Source organism: Macrobrachium nipponense, chromosome 10 (assembly GCF_015104395.2).
Source record: "Macrobrachium nipponense isolate FS-2020 chromosome 10, ASM1510439v2, whole genome shotgun sequence".
Classification (NCBI taxonomy): domain Eukaryota; kingdom Metazoa; phylum Arthropoda; class Malacostraca; order Decapoda; family Palaemonidae; genus Macrobrachium; species Macrobrachium nipponense.
In genome coordinates, this window is record NC_087204.1 from 102,195,470 (window position 1) to 102,219,667 (window position 24,198).

General features: G+C 38.1%; 1 protein-coding gene across 5 annotated transcripts in view; it reads right to left on the reverse strand.

Annotated features, from left to right (window-relative positions):
- Positions 1–24,198, reverse strand: part of LOC135223830 (mucin-17-like) — a 66,743-nt gene that overhangs the window by 26,224 nt on the left and 16,321 nt on the right. For 2 of the 5 annotated variants that reach the window (XM_064262699.1, XM_064262694.1), the window contains exon 1: positions 22,982–23,120. The exons of 1 other annotated variant lie outside the window; for it this stretch is intronic. The gene's annotated coding sequence lies outside the window, so the exon portion shown is untranslated. Of the gene's footprint in view, positions 1–5,135; positions 5,232–19,752; positions 19,915–22,981; positions 23,121–24,198 lie in introns of those variants that run through there. 2 more of the 5 variants (XM_064262695.1, XM_064262696.1) reach the window with 2 other exon arrangements.

A 24,198-nucleotide genomic window follows, 5' to 3' on the forward strand; every position in this document is an offset into this window, starting at 1 on the left:
TATACCAGAGTCTACCAGAGTACAGAGCAGGTGTGGATGACCAGAAAATGTTCCTACTGTAGATTTTATTACCTGTTTTTTTCTTCTTTTTCGGCATGATTCTCATTTAGGGCCAAATATTTAGCGAAGCATTGCCTTCCAAAATAATAATAATAATAATAATAATAATAATAATAATAATAATAATAATAATAATAATAATAATGGGAGTAACATCAAACACACAGATGAGACTGGATACAAATACCTGGGAATAATGGAAGGAGGCGATATAAAACACCAAGAGATGAAGGACACGATCAGGAAAGAATATATGCAGAGACTCAAGGCGATATATACTCAAGTCAAAACTCAATGCAGGAAATATGATAAAAGCCATATACACATGGGCAGTGCCAGTAATCAGATACAGCGCAGGAATAGTGGAATGGACGAAGGCAGAACTCCGCAACATAGACCAGAAAACTAGGAAACATATGACAACACACAAAGCACTACCCCCAAGAGCAAATACGGACAGACTATACATAACACGAAAAGAAGGAGGGAGAGGACTACTAAGTATAGAGGACTGCGTCAACATCGAGAACACAGCAATGGGGCAATATCTGAAAACCATGAAGACAAGTGGCTCAAGAGTGCATGGGAAGAAGGACTGATAAAAGTAGACGAAGACCCAGAAATATACAGAGACAGGAGAATGACAAACAGAACAGAGGAATGGCACAACAAACCAATGCACGGACAATACATGAGACAGATTAAAGAACTGGCAAGCGATGACACATGGCAATGGTTACAGAAGGGAGAGCTCAAGAAGGAAACTGAAGGAATGATAACAGCGGCACAAGATCAGGCCCTAAGAACCAGATATATCCAAAGAACGATAGAAGGAAATAACATCTCTCCCATATGTAGGAAGTGCAATACGAAAAATGAGACCATAAACCACATAGCAAGCGAATGTCCGGCACTTGGACAGAACCAGTACAAAGAGAGGCATGATTCAGTAGCAAAAGCCCTCCACTGGAGCCTGTGCAAGAAACATCAGCTACCTTGCAGTAATAAGTGGTACGAGCACCAACCTGAAGGAGTGATAGAAAACGATCAGGCAAAGATCCTCTGGGACTATGGTATCAGAACGGATAGGGTGATACGTGCAAATAGACCAGACGTGACATTGATTGACAAAGTCAAGAAGAAAGTATCACTCATTGATGTCGCAATACCATGGGACACCAGAGTTGAAGAGAAAGAGAGGGAAAAAATGGATAAGTATCAAGATCTGAAAATAGAAATAAGAAGGATATGGGACATGCCAGTGGAAATCGTACCCATAATCATAGGAGCACTAGGCACGATCCCAAGATCCCTGAAAAGGAATCTAGAAAAACTAGAGGCTGAAGTAGCTCCAGGACTCATGCAGAAGTGTGATCCTAGAAACGGCACACATAGTAAGAAGAGTGATGGACTCCTAAGGAGGCAGGATGCAACCCGGAAACCCACACTATAAATGCCACCCAGTCGAATTGGAGGACTGTGATAAAGCAATAAATAATCATCATCATCATCATCATCATCATCCTCATTTAGGGCCAAATATTTAGCGAAGCATTTCTGTCCAAGATATGGAAGAAAGAATGCGGAAAATAAAGTAATAATAATAATAATAATAATAATAATAATAATAATAATAATAATAATAATAATAATAATCATCATCATCATCCTTCCGTTTTCGTCTTGGACCAATGAAAATTTGACCACCCAAGACATTAATCCATATTTCCTACTAGAAAACAACAACAACAACAACAACAACAACAATAATAATAATAATAATAATAAATAATAAATAATAATTTCACAATTTCTCTCAGAACAATTTCCCAGTCAGCTTCTACCATTCTTATCAGCCAGAACAGAATGCCAGAATCAACGGTTGCTCTGTCATTATTATTATTATTATTATTATTTTATTATTCTTTATTTTATTATGATTATTATTATATTTTATTATTATTATTATTATTATTATTATTATTATTATTATTAATTATTATTCAAGAGATGAACCTTATTCATATGGAACAAGTCCAACTAAGGGGGCCATTGCTGGCTTGAAATTCAAGCTTCTAAAGAACATCATGGCGTTCATTTGAAAGGAGCAACAGAAGGTAAACGGAAAAAAATACAGAGACCAGTTATCAGAAAAGATAATAATTTATATATATAAAAAAAACGCATAACAACGATTAACATACAAAGACAACTGTTGTATGATCGTAATGCATTGAGTCATCGCTTGGACTTCTGAGAAGGAAGTTTGACAGGGAGGAGGATGCACATTTATTCCATATAGGTGCTGCTGTTCAGCAGCGAATCTGGTCGCTCTCGGCAGGATAAGTAGTGAATCAGGGGTCAAATGCGAGTGTGAGAGATCTCTGTTAACATACTAAGAACTACGAAATATATGTTTGTTTGTGGATGGTGTATTGACGTTGCATGGAACCAGTGGTTATTCAGCAACGGGACCAACGGCTTGACGTGACTTCCGAACCACGTCGAGAGTGAACTTCTATCACCAGAAAACCACATCTCACACTCCTCAATGGAATGGCCAAGAATCGAACTCGCGCGACCACCGAGGTGGGACGCCAACACCATACCAACCACGCCACTGAGACACCTACGAAATATATGACTGACGACTGACATGCACATCGAATAATGTTGCACCTTTGCTTTTTGAAATACAGCAGCGTGTCCATAAAGTACCAGTACCAGTACAAGTATTCATTGCTCAGAAACCATATGACATAGAGGAATGCAGTTTTTTTTTTTTTTTTTTTTTTTTTGTTTTTTTTTTTTTTTTGAATGCTACAATTGGCCTAAGTTTTGACATTCAGAGCACTTCATTCTACAAAAAGCTGTATTCCTCTATGTTATGTGGTTTCTGAGCAATAAATAACTGTAATGGTACTTTATGGACACCCTGTATTACAATGTAACTGAAATCCACATCCTATTAAACGTTTTTTGTTTTTCCTTTTTTTTTGGGTACGTCCCAACACCTGCGCCCCCGCCCCCGGCACCCCCCCCCCCCCCCCCAAAAAAAAAATGATGCATGATCCATTAACACTGAAAGTATCTACAGATCAAAAGTATAACAAACTATGAAAATATGTATTTCGATGGGTGCTCACTTACAATTTACCGATATACCAGAGTTCCAAAATACATTATAAGCTTGGTGAACTGGGGGAGGGGGGGAGGGAGGGTGTAGAAGTGGGGGTGGGGGGTGGGGGGCGTAAGGGAGAAGAAAGAGGGTATAGCCTTTAATGGCGTTAAGTCACGATTTGCATTCACATTCCTGAGGTTTCAAAAGACCAGTCTGCAAAAGTTGTCGAGAATTCACAGATAAAAACACAAATAACAGGAACATTAGAATAGAACACCATATAGAATTAGGGCCAACGGCCAAGCGCTGGGACCTCCCAGGTCATTCAGAGCTGTAAAGGATATTGAGAGTGGAAAAAAGTATCAAAAGGTGTAACAGGTGGTGGAAATCCTCGCACGGTTGCACTATGAAACAATTCTTAGAGAGGGTGCAAAGACAGATGGACGAAAGGGTAGAAGATGAACAGAGGAACAGTAAAAGGAATGAAAGAGGCTACAAAGACCCTCAATTAATGCTTACAGTACACTGAAGGCACTACATAAACATTAAAACACAACAGTGATTTGCTGAAAGTGTGGCTTCCTACCGTGTGCATACTGAACCTAGGACTGTTCAACTTTGGTACTAGGTATTAGGCCAGTCCTCAAGTATGCACACTGGACCTGGGACAGTTTCCTGTGCGCACATCTAACCTGTGGCAGTTTCACACCACAGGATCTAAACCTGCCGTAGGTAACCTGGGACAGTTCTGTAACAACTGTATTGAACCTAGGGCCATTGTACAATCTTTGTACCTATAGAATCTGGGGCCATTGTACAGTCTATTACAGAACCTGGGGTCATTGCACAGTCGATGTAAAGAACCTGGGGCCATTGTACAGTCTATTACAGAACCTGGGGTCATTGTACAAGCTATTACAGAACCTGGGGCCATTGGACAGTCGATGTACAGAATCTGGGACAGCTCTATAGCTTGCAAACCAAACCTGGGGCATTTCTACAATACATAAACTTGTACCTTCTGTAGTTCTGCTGTGTGAACATAGCACAGTTCTACAGTACAAGTACTGAATCTGGAAGCAGTTCTACATTGTGTACCCAACCTGAAACAAGTTCTTCAGTGTGGGCAGTTATGCCTTACGCATTTACAAGCTCAGACAGGAAGAAAAAACTGGACAAAATATTCTAAAAGGTTGAAAGTTGATTCATTCCAAGGTGACCAAGTAGTTGCACAATCTTACTCAATGCAAAAAAGGTACCAAATATGAATTACACGACCACACAAATAAAAAAAAAAAAGAATAAAAAAACTGGAAGTGACCCACACATGGATAAACCACCCTAATTGTGTGGCAATACATGGGCTACCACATCTACAACAGGCGCAGCTAAAGAAAGCAGACTCAACCCTTGCCCCTTGCAGCAACCCCGACAAAGAAAGCAGACTCAACCCTTGCCCCTTGCAGCAACCCCGACTAAGGATTAAGCTCAGAAGACAGAATGAAAAAATATACATACAGGATTGAAATAATAAACTGCTCACCGAAAAAACGTAAAAACGAATTCTTACTGTTCATGTAACTCAGTGGATATCTTTATTTCAAACAGATTTATTCGACTTGACTGATCAAATATCACAGACCAGTTCCTCATCATTCAGTCACGCTAGTTGTCTTCTGTTTTTCCTTCCATATTCTAAAAATAAAGTGGCTAGAAGACAGCGCAATGAAGAATGTTTCTGATAGAACTCTGCGAACATTAATCACGGCAAGTGCTTTAACCTCACTCCATTATTCAGGATGAAGTACAGCGCATCGAGCCCCTCAGACTGAACACAATAAGGAAAATACAGTTTCTTTGAAAGGCAAGACCAACACTTCAAGGGGCACAAGCCAGAAGCTCCCACTAACACAACAGTTTACTCCGTGCAAGAAAAAATAAACTGTCTTCGTACCTTGTAGCCTGGAGGGTTGCAAGCTCAAAGAAGCCTCTCATCTTACAGAGAAATCAGCAACACTCGACAGGGTGCAGACAGTCTGAGGAGCTGAAGCTGCAAAGAAAACTTAACAGGTTCCTATCTCAACGGGCACTAATAGGGCAATGAAGCAAAAAACATGTCTTGCAATAGGAAAGAACAGGAGATAAGAGTCATTAGACAGTTCACTCTCCAGTCAGACAACTCTACAAATCAATACAGAACAGGAGATCAGAGTCATTACAATGAATGGGTAATTCTACAGATTTTTAGTGATAGTGTGCAGCTTATGGCTTATGTATTATGTCTAGCAAGGGGTTTCACTTCCATCAGCTTAATGCCAGCAGAGAGAGCTGAAAAAGGTATTATTGTCTAGCTTGGCAACTTCGTATTTCAAGGAGGACTGCAGTGAATTCACGCTATAACCTTACAAAGCCAAGAGGTAAAAACAGGATTTGGAGTGGCATTCAAGAGGTATAAAGTTTGATCATCCTTCGTGGCTTCCAGTTGCAGCTGGAGTACAAAAAGAGACTGAAACTATCTTCTATCAAGTCCCAAAGGCCTAACACAGCTAGGCCCAATCGTTCCCAACGATAGCACAGGACTGACACTAAAAAAGGTATCGGTAACATTTGGACTATACAGGCTACATATAGACATTACCCCATGGGACAAAACATCTGCCTTTTATCTCTCTCCTATATTTTCCTTGAGGACACCGAAGGCCCCCAATATCCCTGAAGGATTTGACAGGACACTCAGGACAGTACTATCACTGTCCATCATCATAACCGCTGCATGCATGGGTCCTCCACGCGCACAGAAGACACGATAGAAGAAGAAAGCACGATTCCATGGATATGAAACGGTTCACCACAACAGAGAGCGTGACTGTAAATCGTAGATAGAATATTGTGCGTGAAGATTCATGATCTCTCTCTCTCTCTCTCTCTCTCTCTCTCTCTCTCTCTCTCTCTCTAGTTGCTTTTTTATCCTCTCGATCGATTTCTGGTCGTAATTACAGCTCGAGAGTCCAACGCGTGGGAGACACAGAACAAGACCGGTCTGCTAGCGAGTCCACAATGCTTCCTCTACATCATCAACAACAGCAGCATTTTATAGCAGGTATATATATATATATATATATATATATATATATATAATATATTATATATATATAGTATATATATATATATATATATATATTATATATTATTATATATATATGCATATAAAGTTCGCCGAGTCTCGCTTATGGTACTAATCAGCAGTCATTTGTAATTACCCAGCGACACATGAATGTACTCAGGAGTAGCATGAATATAGAAATACTATATGTAAAAAAGAAAGGAAACGTGGATAGTACAGTAGACTGAGAGGCGTGTTGCACACGTGTATAGTACTACAAAAAGAAAAAAAATACTAGACCGAACCATTTAGCTAAGCTAGCTATAGCTAATAGCTATAGTACTGGGTTATCCGGACCTACAACGCCTTACCAACCCATCCCCTCTTCTCTCCTCCCCTCACCCCACCCACCATTTAATGGAGCTGCTATCACACCCCGTCCACCTCCTTCGCAGCACGCCATTATTGTCTGCTGTTCGTTTGTTCGTGGTTTCGTACGTCGATCCGCTGTCTCGAACTGCTTTCTCGTTATCCAGGGAATTGATAAAAATGAAACAGTTAGCACAAGACGAGATCTATCATAAAATCGTGAAAATAATGAACCTACCTCCTTCCCTCTTTCCCCAGAGTTACTGACACACGGTACACGTACACACACACACACATACACTGTGACACACGGTACACGCACACGTGCGACGGAAATGCATGTGTAGTTGTGCTGTGGGGGAAAAAGTAGGAGAAGCAGCAGCAGCTACTAGTATATACAATAGAACCAAAATCGAATGTCAGGGAGAGCTAAAGCTGATTAGTACATACGGTGATGTCAAATATACTAATACAAAAATTCATGGCGCTTAAATTGATATCGAGCTATGATTTTGAAAGAACTGAAGAGATTTGTGAGAGAAATTGTTATTTTTCAACATAAAAAGCCCTCTTATCCATTTTTATTACCCGATTTTTAAAAATAATAATAAAGTAAAACATATTCGTCGTAACGTGGCCAAAGTTTTCGTAGACCTAAACTACTGTATGGTCAAGAAGTCTTCTAATTCCATTGACCTTTGACCCGACCATACAGGAGGGTGGTGGAGGTCCCTCATTTAAGGGCTGCTCTATGAGAAAGAGCCCGTCGTGCTTGGCATAAGGCCAGCTTAATCTCAAACAACAACAGAATGTTACAAAAAGAGTTAACGAGGGAACCATATTTCGGTTGTATTTGAATTACATACAAGAATAAATATCAAATATTATTTATATACCTCACTTACGTAAAGAAAAATAAGAAAATGTTATTATATATCGAATATACTCGATGTATAAGCCTAATAAAAATACACATATCCTGCTCAAATAGCAGGATATGTGAATTTTTTTATTAGGTTGTAAACATTCCAACTCTCAGTATATTCAAAGTGTGTATGTATGTATGTATATATATATATATATATATATATATATATATATATATATATATATATATATATATATATATATATATATATATATATATATCACCAGACAAAAGAAGGCCAAGGCTAGCAGGAAAAAGAAGGTCATCCCAAATGCCCAGAATCTGGAGTGAGAGATACCCCAAATGCCCAGAATCTAGAGAGAGATACCCCAAATGCCCAGAATCTAGAGTGAGAGATACCCCAAATGCCCAAAATCTAGAGAGAGGTACCCCAAATGCCCAGAATCTAGAGTGAGAGATACCCTAAATGCCCCAAATCTAGAGCGAGATACCCCAAATGCCCAGAATCTAGAGTGAGATACCCCAAATGCCAAGAATCTAGAGCGAGAGATACCCCAAATGCCCAGAATCTAGAGTGAGATCCCATACCCCAAATGCCCAGAATCTAGAGTGAGATACCCCTAATGCCCCAAATCTAGAGTGAGATACCCCTAATGCCCAGAATCTAGAGAGAGATACCCCAAATGCCCAGAATCTAGAGAGAGAGCCCAGAATCTAGAGTGACAGATACGCACAAATGCCCAGAATCTAGAGTGAGAGATACGCCCAAATGCCCAGAATCTAGAGTGAGAGATATGCCTAAATGCCCAGAATCTAGAGTGAGAGATACGCCCAAATGCCCAGAATCTAGAGTGAGAGATACCCCAAATGCCCAGAATAGAGTGAGATCCCATACCCCAAATGCCCAGAATCTAGAGTGAGATACCCCAAATGCCCAGAATCTAGAGTGAGAGATACCCCAAATGCCCAGAATCTAGAGAGACCAGAATCTAGAGTGAGATCCTACACCCCAAATGCCCAGAATCTAGAGTGAGAGATACCCCAAATGCCCAGAATCTAGAGAGACCAGAATCTAGAGTGAGAGATACCCCAAATGCCCAGAATCTAGAGTGAGAGATACCCCAAATGCCCAGAATCTAGAGTGAGAGATACCCCAAATGCCCAGAATCTAGAGTGAGAGATACCCCAAATGCCCAGAATCTAGAGTGAGAGATACCCCAAATGCCCAGAATCTAGAGAGACCAGAATCTAGAGTGAGATCCTACACCCCAAATGCCCAGAATCTAGAGTGAGAGATACCCCAAATGCCCAGAATCTAGAGTGAGATACCCCAAATGCCCAGAATCTAGAGAGAGAGCCCAGAATCTAGAGTGAGAGATACCCCAAATGCCTAGAATCTAAGAGTGAGAGATGCCCCTAATGCCCAGAATCTAGAGTGAGAGATACCCCAAATGCCCAGAATCTAGAGTGAGAGATACCCTAAATGCCCAGAATCTAGAGTGAGAGATACCCCAAAATGCCCAGAATCTGGGGTGAGAGTAGAGGAACTAGTAATTTGGATGTGGGTATGGGAAACATAATGAGATTTTTAATAAGGAGGTTCTATGACTAGTTTTTGAGATATGGCCACCCGCATTTTTGAGGGACGGTCCTGGCACTATAATTTGGGAATAAGCGAAAGGGATGTGTTCTTATCACTTATATATAAAACCTCTCGAATGTAGTAGGTATGAGGATGTAGTACGAGTCAAGCAAGGCCAGGTAGAACGGTTGCCCTCATATAAAAAAAAAAAATGTTATACGGAGTGAAATTTGCCGGGGGTTGTAGTGTGTAGTCTAATTATTGTAGTGAGAGTTTTATAACAAATCTTTCCAACATTCTAAGATCTCTAGGGTTGGGACAGGTACAGTATCCCACCCTCCAGGTTATAATCCTTTGTTTGTGTCTGTACCCGAGAATTGTCGTTTAAAGGAGAAACAGAGATCTGTCATACCTCGTTTGGAAGGGTTGTTTTCCAAAGAAACAGCATTGAGTCAATCTTTTAAAAAAAAAAACTATCATCATAGTTCTCATAATAACAACATAAATGTGTTATCTTGCATAAGGTCCACAATAATATATCAATGGTAGAATACGACACTTTTTTTATATACATTTTTGAAAGGTGTAACATGAGGAAAACCTCAAAGCAGTCGCTCTAAAATTCAACACTGAAGTTATTTTTTTATAGGAGAGGGTGGAAAGTAAGATGAAAGAAAGAGAATATGAACGGAGGTACAGTAAAAGGAACGAAAGGCGGTTGCAGCTAGGGGGCCACGCTGCAAAGAACCTGAAGTAATGCCTACAGTACACCGCTGCTCGGAGGTGACCACCGACGTTGTTTTGGTGGACAGTAATTAAAGTCACAAGATATAAAGTCACAATTTGGGAAAAATCACAGGGAAAAAAAAAAGTCACAATTTTTGCTTGGAAAAGGTCACAGGAAAAAAAAGTAGAATTTGTGAAAAATCGCAGGAAAAAAGTCAGAATTTGTGAAAAGTCGCAGGAAAAAAAAGTCACAATTTGGGAAAAAATCTTAGGAAAAAAAAGTCACAATTTTTGCTTGGAAAAAGTCACAGGAAAAAAGTCAGAATTTGTGAAAATTCGCAGGAAAAAAGTCACAATATGGGAAAAATCACAGGGAAAAAAAGTCAATTTGGGAAAAAATCACAAGAAAAAAAGTCACAATTTTTGCTAGGAAAAGTCACAGGAAAAAAAAGTCAGAATTTGTGAAAATTCGCAGGAAAAAAAGTCACAATATGGGAAAATATCATAGGAAAAAGTCACAGTTTTTGCTTGGAAAAAGTCACAGGAAAAAAGTCACAGGAAAAAAAAAGTCAGAATTTGTGAAAAATCGCAGGAAAAAAGTCACAATTTGGGAAAAATCACAAGGAAAAAAAGTCACAATTTGGGAACAAATCACAAGAAAAAAAGTCACAATTTTTGCTAGGAAAAAGTCACAGGAAAAAAGTCAGCATTTGTGAAAAGTCGCAGGAAAAAAAGTCACAATTTGGGAAAAAAATCATAGAAAAAAGTCAGAATTTGTGAAAAATCGCAGGAAAAAAAGTCACAATTTGGGAAAAATCACAGAAAAAGTGTCACAATTTGGGAAAAAATCACAAGAAAAAGTCACAATTTTTGCTAGGAAAAAGTCAAGGGAAAAAGTCAGAATTTGTGAAAAGTCGCAGGAAAAAAAAACAAGTCACAATTAGGGAAAAAATCATAGGAAAAAAGTCACAATTTTCGCTTGGAAAAAGTCACAGGAAAAAAGTCAGAATTTTTGAAAAATCACAGGGAAAAAAAGTCACAATTTGGGAAAAATCACAGGGAAAAAAGTCACAATTTTGGAAAAAAAATCACAAGAAAAAAAAGAGTCAATTTTTGCTAGGAAAAAATCACAGGAAAAAAAAGTCACAAATGGAAAAAAACACAACAGGGAAAAAAAAGTCAAAAAAAATTTGGGAAAAAAAAAAAAAATCACAAGAAAAAAAGTCACAATTTTTGCTAGGAAAAGGTCACAGGAAAAAAGTCACAATTTGGGTAAAAAAAAAAAAATCAGAAAAAAAAAAAAAAAAAAGCACAATTTTTTGGAAAAGGATGCGCAGGAAAACATCACAATCTGGGAAAAAAGTCACAGGAAGAAAAAAGTCAGAATTTTGTCTTGGAAAAAAGTCACAGGAAAAAAAGTCACATTGATTTACGGTGAATAGTAATATAGTCACGGGAGGGGGGGGGGGGGGGTGGGGGGGGGGGGGGGGAATTCACAATATTTCATGGGGGTCTGTTTTTTCTCTCTATGATAGACCCTTGTTAATGTTTTTCATAACACCGGAAAGGTGGCTACATACATACCGGGTAGAAAAAAACCCTTTGGGATCACTGTCTTATTTTTAATCGAGCCAAAAATGATACCAGATACCCGTTTTCTATGAACTTAAATGAGCTTTGGATGGGAAAACTTAGGTCAAATATATTTTTCCCTACTTACCTTTATATGAATAAAATTCTTGTTTTTTATTTCTATTAAGCAGACTCTAACAAGACCAAATTTTTTAATCATAACAACGAGACGCCACAAGAATTCTCTACTATAGTGTTTGAAAGACTTAGTGCTGGTTGTCCATTTCTGAGATATATATATATTATTATATATATATATAATATATATATATATATATATATATATATATTTTCATAAGGTTTTAATTTTTCCATGGAAAAAAGTGCAATATATCGCAATAGAGTCCACAGGTTAAGAGTAGTGTAGATGTAGTCCAGGAAAACGAGTATTGATAACAGGATTCTCTCATGAAACAGCTGTATATATATATATCTATATATATATATATATATATATATATATATATATATTATTCCACTGGGATTACACAAGAGTCCATCAGTTGATAGCAGCGTGATTTATAAATTGGACTTTCTCGTGAAACAGCTGTGTTGCCTGAATTTTGAACACACAAAAAATCCACAGAAAAATAGCTGTATGACATGATCATACAAAGTAGCTGAGACAAATTCAGTGGAGTGAGAATGATGAGGGCGTATTTAATATGTTGCGGGAGGTATATATATTGTTCACGACTGTGTTCACACTTGCGTTAAGTATTACGTGGAACAATAAATTTCAATCAGAAATACTTAAGTCTCGGTCTATCAGAGATTCTGGTCTAACCGCACAATGAAAAGAAGGTTTTTGAGTATCTGGTTCCATTCTAGTACAATAATGAGACTGGTTCCCCGTGTAGTAAAGTACATTCGTAGTTGAAACATAAACAAAGGAAACGCAGAGATGAACAGGCTGGTATGAAAGTGATTCTTATAAAAAACATGACGACATTATTATTATTATTATTACTCAGAAGATGAATTTTTTCAAGGTTCTATTTACACAATGAACGTAATATATCATCACATATCTTCTGTCTACCAGCAGGCCAAGTTGTGGCAAAGATGGCAGGTATAGATTTGCCAAAATTTGTGAATTAGACAGTGGTCTCAGGAAGCTAGCGTGACATAAATGCAGATCTTCCAGGACAACGAAAAGATTTCCAGATGTTCCAGAGCCAAGAAGAGACTGTTGACGAGGCAACGAAGGGGTCCCTCAAATGTGCAGAAAGTAAAAAAAAAAAGAAAATCTTCAGAGTGAGAATTCATCAGTATGGAAATTCTTCAGCGTGAAAGTTCACCAGTTACAAAGTTCCAGCGTATTCATCATTAAAAAGTTGCAAACTTGCGTGAAAGTCACTTAGAAAGTTACACAGCGTGTAAAGTTCCATCCATTTAAAAGTTACACAGCGTGAAAGTTCACCATTTAGAAAGTTCTACAGCGTGTAAATCCATCAGTTAGAAAGTTATACAGGGTGAAAGTTCACCATTTAGAAAGTTCTACAGCGTGTAAATCCATCAGTTAGAAAGTTATACAGGGTGAAAGATCACCAGTTAGAAAGTTCTACAGCATGAAAATCCATCAGTTAGAAAGTTATACAGCGTAAAATTCCATCAGTTAGAAAGTTATACAGGGTGAAAATCTATCAGTTAGAAATTTCTTCAGTGTGAAAGTTCACCAGTTAGAAAATTATACGGCGTGAAAATCTATCAGTTAGAAAATTCGACAGTGTGAAAGTTCACCAGTTAGAAAGTTCTTCAGCATGAAAGTTCACCAGTTAGAAAGTTCTTCAGCGTGAAAGTTCACCAATTAGAAAGTTCTTCAGCGTGAAAGTTCACCAGTTAGAAAGTTCTTCAGTGTGAAAGTTCACCAGTTAGAAAGTTCTACAGCATGAAACTTTACCTGTTAGAAAGTTCTTCAGCGTGAAAGTTCACCAGTTAGAAAGTTATACAGCGTAAAAATATATGTTAGAAAATTATACAGCGTGAAAGTACACCAGTTAGAAAGTTCTTCATCGTGAAAGTTCACCAGTTAGAAAGTTTACCTATTAGAAAGTTCTTCAGCGTGAAAGTTCACCAGTTAGAAAGTTATACAGGGTGAAAATCCCAGTTAGAATCCATCAGTTAGAAAGTTACACAGCGTGAAAATCAATCAGTTAGAAAGTTACACAGTGTGAAAATCCATCAGTTAGAAAGTTACACAGCGTGAAAATCCATCAGTTAGAAAGTTACACAGCGTGAAAATCCATCAGTTAGAAAGTTACACAGCGTGAAAATCCATCAGTTAGAAAGTTCTACAGAGTGAAAATCCATCAGTTAGAAAGTTATACAGGGTGAAAGTTCACCAGTTAGAAAGTTATACAGCGTGAAAATCCATCAGTTAGAAAGTTATACAGCGTGAAAGTCCATCAGTTAGAAAGTTACACAGCGTGAAAATCCATCAGTTAGAAAGTTACACAGCGTGAAAATCCATGCAAAAGTGAAAATTAACACCGCGTAAAAATCCATCAGTTTAGAAAGTTCTACAGCGTGAAATCACAGTTAGAAAGTTACCAGCTGTGAAACCATCGTTAAAAGTTCCCAGCGTGAAAATCCATCAGTTAGAAAAGTTTCTACAGCGTTTTGTGAAAATCATAGTTAGAAAGTTACACAGCGGTGAAAATCCATCGTTAGAAAGTTCTACAGTGTGAAAAATTCCATCAGTTAAAGAAAGTTACAACACAGCGTGAAAATCCATCAGTTTAAGAAACGTTCTAACAGCGTGAAAAATCCATCAGTTAAAGTAAAGTTGTACACGCGTGAAAAATCCATCAGTTTCGAAAGTTTCATACACAGCGTGAAAATCCATCAGTTAGAAAGTTCTACAGCGTGAAAATCCATCAGTTAGAAAGTTATACAGCGTGAAAATCCATCAGTTAGAAAGTTACACAGCGTGAAAATCCATCAGTTAGAAAGTTACACAGCGTGAAAATCCATCAGTTAGAAAGTTCTACAGCGTGGAAAATTCCATCAGTTTAGAAAGTTTACACAAGCGTGAAAAATCCATCAGTTTAGAAAAGTTTCTGCAGCGTGAAAATTACCATCAGTTAGAAAGTTTACTACGAGCGTGAAATCCAATTCAGTTAGAAAGTTATCACAGCGTGAAAAATCAATCCAGTTCGAAAGTTATAATACAGCGTGAAAGTTCACCAGTTAGAAAGTTCTACAGCGTGAAATTCCATCAGTTAGAAAGTTATACAGCGTGAAAAAATCCATCATTAGGAAAAGTTACACAGGCGTTGAAAATCCCATCAGTTTTAGAAAGTTACAACAGCGTGAAAATCCATGCAGTTTTAGAAAATTAAATACAGCGTTTGAAAATCCATTCAGTTAAAAGTTACAACAGCGTGAAAATCCATCAGTTAGAAAGTTTACTACAGCGTGAAAATCCATCAGTTAGAAAGTTTACACAGCGGTGAAAATCCAATCAGTTAGAAAATCCATCATTAGAAAGTTCTAAACCACCGCGTGAAAAAATCAATTCAGTTAGAAATTTACACACGTTGAAATCCCAGTTGAAATCTACTGTGTTGAAAATTCCATCCAGTTAGAAAGTTACACAGCGTGAAAATCCATCAGTTAGAAAGTTATACAGCGTGAAAATCCATCAGTTAGAAAGTTACACAGCGTGAAAATCCATCAGTTAGAAAGTTCTACAGCGTGAAAATCCATCAGTTAGAAAGTTATACAGCGTGAAAATCCACGTGTTATACGCGTGAAAATCCATCAGTTAGAAATTTACACAGCTGAAAATCCATCAGTTAGAAATTACGCCAGCATGAAATCCATCAGTTAGAAATTAGTTACACAGCGTGAAATCCATCAGTTAGAAAGTTCTACAGCGTGAAAAATCCTATTCAGTTATAGTTAAATTACACGTGAAATCACATTAGAAATTATACAGCTGAAAATCCATCAGTAGAAAGTTACACAGCGTGAAATCCATCAGTTAGAAAGTTACACAGCGTGAAAATCCACATTAGAAAAAGTTCTACAGCGTGAAAATCCACGTTAGAAAGTTTATCACTGAAAATTCCATCTTAGAAAGTTATACAGCGTGAAAATCCATCAGTTAGAAAGTTACACAGCGTGAAAATCCATCAGTTAGAAAGTTACACAGCGTGAAAATCCATCAGTTAGAAAGTTATCGCGAAAGTTCACATTAGAAAGTTTCACAGCGAAAATCCTCAGTTAAAAGATACAGCGTGAAAATCCATCAGTTAGAAACGTTACAGCGTGAAAATATCAGTTAGAAAATCCTCAGTTGAAAATTATACAGCGTGAAAATCCATCAGTTAGAAAGTTACACAGCGTGAAAATCCATCAGTTAGAAAGTTACACAGCGTGAAAATCCATCAGTTAGAAAAGTTACAGCGTGAAACCTCAGTCATCGTTAGAAAGTTACACAGCGTGAAAATCCATCAGTTAGAAAGTTCTACAGCGTGAAAATCCATCAGTTAGAAAGTTACACAGCGTGAAATCCAGTTAGAAAGTTACACGCTAAATCCTCAGTTAGAAAGTTCTACACGTTGAAAATCCACAGTTAGAAATTATTTTTTTTTACAGCGTGAAAATCCATCAGTTAGAAAGTTACAGCATGAAAATCCAAGTTAGAAAGTTACATAAAAACCACCAGTTGAAATTCACACAAAACCATCGTTAGAAATTACACAGCGTGAAAATCCGATCAGTTCCAGAAGAAATTACACAGCTGAAAATCATCACGCGTGAAATGATTACAAAGCGAAAGTACAGTTAGAAAGTTCACAGTGTGAAAGTTCATTAGAAATTCTACAGCGTGAAATTCATCAGTTGAAAGTTATCAGCGAAAATCTCAGTTGAAGTTCTACGCGTGAAATCCTCAGTTAGAAAGTTACAGCGTGATCCTCATTAGAAAGTTAGCTAAAATCCATCGTAGAAATTACCAGCGTGAAAATCCATCAGTTAGAAAGTTACACAGCGTGAAAATCCATCAGTTAGAAAGTTACACAGCGTGAAAATCCATCAGTTAGAAAGTTACACAGCGTGAAAATCCATCAGTTAGAAAGTTACACAGCGTGAAAGTCCATCAGTTAGAAAGTTCTACAGCGTTGAAAATCCTCAGTAGTTCTACGCGTGAAAACCTCAGTTAGAAAGTTCTACAGCTGAAAATCAGCAGTAGAAAGACAGCGTGAAAATCCATCAGTTAGAAAGTTCTACAGCGTGAAAATCCATCAGTTAGAAAGTTACACAGCGTGAAAATCCATCAGTTAGAAAGTTATACAGCGTGAAAGTTCACCAGTTAGAAAGTTCTACAGCGTGAAATTCCATCAGTTAGAAAGTTACACAGCGTGAAAATCCATCAGTTAGAAAGTTACACAGCGTGAAAATCCATCAGTTAGAAAGTTACACAGCGTGAAAATCCATCAGTTAGAAAGTTATACAGCGTGAAAGTTCACTAGTTAGATTATATAGAAGTGAGGGTCTTGCAAATTCTTAGTGTGATATCGATTATAACCAGCGCACGTAGTGCTTGGAAACGTACTTTAAGTTAACGTACATGGGAAACGTGCCAAGCACGCAAACACACACTTTATATATAATATATATATATATATATATATATATATATATATATATATATATATATATATATGTATATATATATATATATATATATATATATATATATATAACCCCATTGCTTGTCAGTTATCAGCTTATGGCGGTTCAACTGTCCAAGCAAAGATACAATACTTTTAATATTACCATCCATTGCAACATTCAAGACAATTCACGTTGCATTTTAATTATCCATTTGTACTTCTTCCTCTCTCTTCATTTATTGATCTATCTTTTATTCACTTTTCTAACGACTGATATCTCTTGTTTCTCTCATCTTCCGTTGCTTTCAAACAAGCACATAGGGGGTTTATACCTACCGATCAGGTAATACCGTATTCCTTTCCTCAAACAAATGCCCATCGGTGCCCAAGAGGGTATGGGACATGGTATATGAGCAGCCAGAGAAAATTATCATGACCCTCATTATATACGTACCGTCCCAAGAGTCAGGACAGAAGGGAGTTCATTGACTCGTCATCGATCTGCAAGTTCGCCTAATTTTACCTCCAGTTTTGGTAATGATGGCCCGAGTCCACCGGTCCATACGAGGAGACTTGACCCCTTGAACACCTTATGGAGTTTGCTTTGTGGGAGGGGCCGGGTCGGGCGGGTGGGAGAGGGGGGGGGAGGATATCTATATAAGAACATTATTGTTCTAATTTCGCTAACGCAGATGCGATGCGCTAACCTCAAATTGAGACGCAGGTGTTAGTGCCGCTACAACCGCTTAACAACCGTCAAGCACTCGCATTAGCCGATATTTTAGAACCAATAGACAGCAACCACCTTTTATGGGTTGTGAGTTATTATTTGCGTCGGCTATATACAGTGGCTTACTGTATCATAGACTGACAAAACGAGTTCGAATCCCAAAGGGGAGCGAGCAAGGGATTCTGCGATATCCCAGTTCGAGATTTTGAAGGCTTGTGATCTTGAGAGTATAAAAAATAAAAGTGAATGAATAAATAAGTAAATATATCTTCCAATGCATAAATAAATATATATAATTTAAACAATTATCTATTAATAAAGTAAGAGGAAATCGAGAATATTGTATTTTAGGCCTAATGTACTCGGACCGTGACTTGGTGTATATGACTAGAAGATGCGTTCTCTCTCTCTCGAGTGTAAAAAATGAACGAGTGAATGAAACAATAAGTAAATATATCTTCCAATGCATATATAAAGGTCTAATTTGTACATTCATTTATTAATAAAGTGCTAGGAAATCGAGAAGAATGTATTATAGGCCTAAAGAAAACAAGTTCATAGACCGTGACCTGGTGTATGTGACAAGAAAATGCGTGTTGCGTCTCTCTCTCTCTCTCTCTCTCTCTCTCTCTCTCTCTCTCTCTCTCTCTCTCTCTCTCCAGTGCAGTAAGGCGTCCTCTTCAGACGCGTTGCCATAACTACAAACTCCGTGGAGGGTACAGTCAGTGACATCTAACTTAACTTGGATGAACTTCCGCCCAGCAAAACTTAGCAACCACGACGACGTGAGACCATCAATATAACAGTTCAACCAGCACACCCTTCCATCCTTCCTTCCTTCTTCAACCTCCTCCCCTCCCCCTCCCGCTCCTACTCCTTGCCTGAGGTTTTTGAGTTCGAAGACGAGCTAAAGGAACCGTGGTCTAACCCCACCCCTCCCCTCCCCGCCCCTTTTGTAGATCTACGAAGGTTCCAGAAGGCCTCAGTCATGGTGACCTTCCAAAAATGACGTCACGATGTCAAGTATAGTCCCATGTGAGTCTAGCAACAACTAAATTCAAATTAACATTTCCCTTAAAGATTCAACACCAAGATATCTTTATATATATATATATATATATATATATATATATCATATATATATATATATATATATGTGTGTGTGTGTTTGTGTGTGTGTGTGTGTGTGTGTGTGTATGTGTGAATAATTATCACATCGAACCGTGATTCATTTATATATCATTCGAGCTACAAATGTCCTTAAATATCTAAATTCGCTCAACGTCGGAATTGATATATTTTCATATATGTACCGAAGGGGAATTTTTTTATTGATAATAATTTCTCCCCACATGGGATGAAATTATTATCAACTAAAAAATTCCCCTTCGGTACATATATGAAAATATATCAATTCCGACGTTGAGCGAATTTAGATATTAAAGGACATTTGTAGCTCGAATAATATATATATATATATATATATATATATATATATATATATATATATATAGATCAAATAGAGTATTCTTCCCTTAACAACTGTGCGGGGAAAACAGCTCTGCCAAGGATCTAGTACGTAAATTCAAAATGCCCATTTTACTTAAAACACTCAACTAAAAATCACTTCATATATAAAACTCTTCTGACAAAAATCTCTCTCTCTCTCTCTCTCTCTCTCTCTCTCTCTCTCTCTCTCTCTCCTCTCTCTGTTTATATAAAAAAAATAAAATAGTGAGTGAAAACGACGGTGAAAGTGAAGTAATATGATATATACAATATAATAATAATTATTCTTTAGCGCTTTAAAATAATAATAAAAATTAAGAGAAAACTGGGGAGTGTATTTTTTTACCTGGTTGAAAGTGACAACGATAAATAAGTGCATATTATAATAATTATTCTCAAGCTCTTACCAGAATGGCCGGCAGAATAGTATCCTCTGAGATTTCATATCCGCCGCTGCTTCAAGACTAATCCACAAAAGAATCCATCTCATTACCTCACATCATCTCGAGAAAAAAAAACTTTTAACAGCCTTCCTTCAAAGGCTACTGAAGATTACAGTAAAACAGGCTTCGTCTCCCTATACAAAGGCTTCCTATAGTTCTACTGGTGGCTTTTAGGCTGATACAGCAGCAGAACAGCAGCAGCAGCTGTTATCGGTCGGTCTCTCTCTCTCTCTCTCTCTCTAACCAGTCAAGCTGGAACACCTGGCTAAAGACCTCACACCTGTGTGTGTGGTGTAGTGTCCGTCACTGGCTCCTCAATGGATTGACACAGCTTTGTTCAGTGCCTCGGAATAACGGCTATGTCAAAAGACACGAGGAAGAGAGACGAAGCAGCAACGTCAAGCAAGCACAAAAATAAATAAATAATATAGGCCTAAGGCTTACATCAAAATAAATAAATAAATATAGGCCTAAGGCTAACATCAATCTTGTATGAATTTGATAAGACTAAATCATCATTTTCGTCCATACTATTTTTTCTTCTTTTCTGTCTTTCTGAAGCAGCGGCAAGCACAACAATAAATAAATAAATATGGTAGGCCTAAGGCTAACATCAAAATAAATAAATAAATAAATAAATAAATAAATGATAGGCTTAAGGCTAACATCAATCACGTCTGATCTCGATAAGACTAAATCTTTATTTACGTTCCTACTTATCATTTGTTCTGCCTTTCTTCCTTTCATCCTCTATCGTGAGGTTTTTAAACGAAAGATATTGTTCCGATTGTACCTCCTAACCGGAAGTCGTAACTGTCCCTCAAAATGTTCTCTTAGAATAGGCCTAGTACACTTTTCAATTCAAATGTGCAGTAAATGCATGAGCTTTGTTCAACACGCCTACTTGAAGATAGATAAATGCAGCGCGGTATGAAGGCAAGTCAGTCACAGACAAATAATTAGTGTGTTCAAATAATTGCTGTACTGCGAAAACACAAACGGCCATTTAATCGAGAGAGAGAGAGTGAGTTCGGTTGAACAAAGGAAAGGGTGTATATAAAAATGCGCACTCAAAATTCTAAATCATTTCATCATTTCAGTAAAGTCGACGGTTGCGAAACATCATTTCCTAATTTCAGATACGTGTTTCATTGCGGGGTTAGTCATTTTAATGCGTTTTTTTTTTTTTTACTCTAAACAGTTGTGCCTTTTCCACTTGTATCGAAGGATTTTTTTCTTATCATTAGCAAGTCTTCTAAATAAAAATGTGTATAAATCTGAATAAAAATGGGTCTAAATCCACAAAGAATAAAAAGCATCTCTTTATCTAATCCTGCCAACAAGCAAAATAACAAACAAAATGAGGTCAAACACAAACAAACAAGCTCATTGGAAGCGGAACGATTATACAAGTGTTATGTCAAAGATTAAAAACTGCACTCCGGCGGTTAATGTATCATTAACCAAAACCAAAAGCGTCCATTTTCTCACAATGAGTCTTCATTAACCTTACTCTTAACTATCAAGAGTAAACTTATTATCACCATCGCTGGCTTCATTATCTATCTAGTAACCGTCACTATATAGTCTCATATCACCATTATCAAACGCGGTAGTCTCATTATCTTAACTGCCATTGCCTTCAACTTAATTCTCCATCATTCGTTGCACCCATCACCATCATCATCACAATCACTCACAACCATCATCGTTATTTTTCAACCTGTGTCATTATACAAAAAAAAAAAAAAAAAAAAAAAAAAAAAAAAAAAAAAAAAAAGCACCTGAGTTATGGGCGCATCGGCCTAGTGGCAGCAACTCTTTTCAGCCCGACGTCGAGTTATCTGTTATCTGAACGTTTTTATCTCCTAATCGAAACCGGTCACTTATTTTTTTTTTCTTTATCTCGGGAGTTGGGATACGAAAAGGAGCATCTGACGTTATCACGAGACGAAGAACATATATATATATAAAAAAAGGGGGAGAGAAGGAAGGAGGAGGGGAGGGGGAGAAGAATGAAGGGAGGGGAGGGGGAGGGGTCGTCCTGATAAACTAAATGTCGTAGCTTATAATGAACATGTCCTACTTCAAGGCAACACCTGAAATCAGATTGTCGGGATATACAATCATATTTACTACGTTACTAATGACTGCGCTAGTTTTATACACTCTCTCTCTCTCTCTCTCTCTCTCTCTCTCTCTCTCTCTCTCTCTCTCTCTCTCCATAGACATCTCTCTAAAGAGATGTCTGGACAGTTTCAAAGTTAAGTGATTCATTAGGATATAATGAATTAGGCCTAAATATTATAATTAAACATTCTTCTGGTTTTGTATATTAAAAACACACACAACACGTTGTCATATATAAGGAACCGGCAAAAATTCAGTAAAACCACAACAAAATTGAATGTAGGAAAGATCTCATGGTAAATAAATAAAATAAAATAAAACACAACAAACACGGTTCTTATAGACCGAGGTTTATATTAGCTGTGTTGGAATAATACCCAACAGGAAAACAGATGAACAAGAAGTCATCTGCAATAAACGTCATCTCTCTCTCTCTCTCTCTCTCTCTCTCTCTCTCGTTAAGTTTACGCTCTCATTTTAGATTGGCAAAATAATACCTAACAGGAAAAGAGCTAAACTACAAGAATTCATATGCAACAAACGTCACCTCTCTCTCTCTCTCTCTCTCGTTTAAGTTTACTCATTTAAGGTTGGCCATTATACCTAACAGGAAAACAGATGCAATACAAGAAGTCATAATATGCAACAAACGTCATCTCTCTCTCTCTCTCTCTCTCAAAAGCAAGCCAATTCACCGCCAGGCAGAGACAGTGAGGAAAGGGGTAGTACAATTATTTTTTTAGAAGTTATCGTACACAAGCGGCAGCAGCAACAGCAGGCATGAGGCATCATCCCCACCGCGCCGCCGAGGTTCCAATATTATTCCTGAGCGATAACACTATCTGATAAGATTATAATAATAATAATATTCTCTCTCTCTCTCTCTCTCTCTGGGCGGGTTTTAATATACTATTTATCTCGCCCTTCCGGCATAATACGCGTGTTGAATGTTTTTTTTTAAATAAAGAAAAATATATCCTGTAAAAAATTAAACCATCCCTAAAAACAACCATTCACGAACAACAACGTAATAAAAATGTAAAAAATAAAAATAAACTATAACCTTGATTCTTGCTGCTGTGTGGTGGTGATGGCTGGAGGAGTGTCCTACCGACGTCGTAGGATGATGATGTTGCTTCATGGAGGGTACGAATGGCCCCAACAATGCCCAAAACGCCCACTTTATAAGTATACAAGTAATATATTCCTTCAAGGCACGATAGCAGTTCCCAGGGGCAAGTAGTAGTAACCATTTCACAGAGTCAGGAGAATGACTGAAGGAGACGACGAAGGTGGTGGTAGTTATTCCGATAATCGTCGGTTCCAAGAGCACAAGTAGTTGTAGTACTGCTGCTGCTGTTACAACAACACCGCCTTCCTTCCATCTTACTACTACAACAACAACACTTTACGGTGCTTTAGCGAAACAACACGTGACCTAACATGCATGCCGGATTTGTCGAAATTTCTTTTACATTCCGGGTTCACTCGGGAGTGGGTAACCTTTTCTTTCTCACTTACTCGAAGGAAAACAACACCACCACACTTCACGGTTTTTTTTTTTATATAAAGAGAGGGAGAGAGAGAGAGAGGTAAAAAAACAACAACGAGGAGGAACGCGAGTAAGCGAATGAGTGAGTGAGAGATCCTTTCTCTACCACAAGTTGTCAACTAATGCCAACGTGTATGTCGGTCTCGCCGGGTTTATACGTACCAACGGCGACGACCTGCTCGTAAACGGTTTGCACTTGGTATACACGTTATGTTTTCCCTTGTTTTAACGGATTTAAAACCTTTATCACGCGTCCCACTTTACTACTTTATCCTCGGAGGCTATAATCGACTAATCGACGATACTCTGGTGGGCGTGATAAGGGCGTGAAACGCCTTGGAAAGACACAAAACTGACAGTGATTTTTTTTTTTAGTCTGGTCGAGGAGAACGGAAGGCGGTGGTGGAGGAGGAGCAGCGGGGACGTTCGTCCGTACGTTCTAGGCGAGAGGAACGGCATAAACAAACAGCAGAATGACGGCATGAAAAGGACAATGGACACGCACGCACATACTACACACACAGTCACACATACATATACACGCACGCACGCACACGCCTCTGGCATTTTACGACAAGGCATCCGCTGAAGAGCTAGAGAGAGAGAGAGAGAGAGAGAGAGAGAGAGACAGAGACAGAGACCTTCTCCTACTCCCAAAACACGTCGTCCACAATGGAAGTTATCAACCTCTCTCTCTCTCTCTCTCTCTCTCTCTCTCTCTCTCTCTC